General features: G+C 37.8%; 1 protein-coding gene across 3 annotated transcripts in view; it reads left to right on the top strand.

Annotated features, from left to right (window-relative positions):
* Window positions 1–941, top strand: part of HIATL1 (hippocampus abundant transcript-like 1) — a 95537-nt gene that overhangs the window by 16402 nt on the left and 78194 nt on the right. The gene's annotated exons all lie outside the window — the stretch shown is intronic.

Genomic DNA, 941 nt, shown 5'->3' on the forward strand with positions numbered 1-941 from the left:
GGTGACGGTGGGGGAGGGGGAGGGTGGAAACTGGGCGGAGGGGAGCTATGGGGGAGAAAAAGAGGAACGCCTGTAATCTGAACAATAAAGATTTATTTTGAAAACATGGGTGTTGGATTTTTTCAAATGTTTTTCTTTGTCTATTGATATGATCATGTGATTTTTGTCTTTCAATTTGTTCATGTGATGTATCACATTTATTGATTTGCAAATATGGTGCCAATCTTGCATCCCTGGAATAAATCCCACTTGGTCATGGTGTATGACCTTTTTAATATATTGCTGGATCCAATATGCTATTATTTTGTTTAGGATTTTAGCATCTATCAGGGATATTATCCTGTAATTCTCTTTATCTGGTTTTGGAATTAGGATAATACTGGTCCCATAAAAAGAGCTTGTAAGGGTTCCTTCCTTGGAGTTTTTGGAATAGTTTGAGGAGGACAGGTATTAGTTCTTCTTTGATTGTTTGGTAAAACTCCCCTGTAAAGCCATCTGGAACAAGGCTTTTGTTTGTTAGGAGTTTTTTTTATTTATTATTATAGCTTCTATTTCATCAGTGAGATCATGTGGTATTTTTCCTTCATTGACTGGCTTATTTCACTTAGCATAATGCTCTCCAGTTCCATCCATGCCGTCACAAATGGTAAGAGTTCCTTCCTTTTTACAGCAGCATAATATTCCATCGTGTAGATATACCACAGTTTTCTAATCCAGTCATCTACAGATGGGCACTTAGGCTGTTTCCAGATCTTAGCTATGGTGAATTGTGCTGCTATGAACATTTGGGTGCATATATCCTTTCTGATTGGTGTTTCTATTTTCTTGGGATATATTCCTAGAAGTGGGATCACAGGGTCAAATGGGAGTTCCATTTTTAGTTTTTTGAGGAAACTCCATACTATTTTCAATAGTGGCTGCACCAGTCTGCATTCCCACCA

The sequence above is a fragment of the Myotis brandtii genome, unplaced genomic scaffold (genome assembly GCF_000412655.1).
Source record: "Myotis brandtii unplaced genomic scaffold, ASM41265v1 scaffold684, whole genome shotgun sequence".
NCBI classification, from domain to species: Eukaryota; Metazoa; Chordata; class Mammalia; order Chiroptera; family Vespertilionidae; genus Myotis; species Myotis brandtii.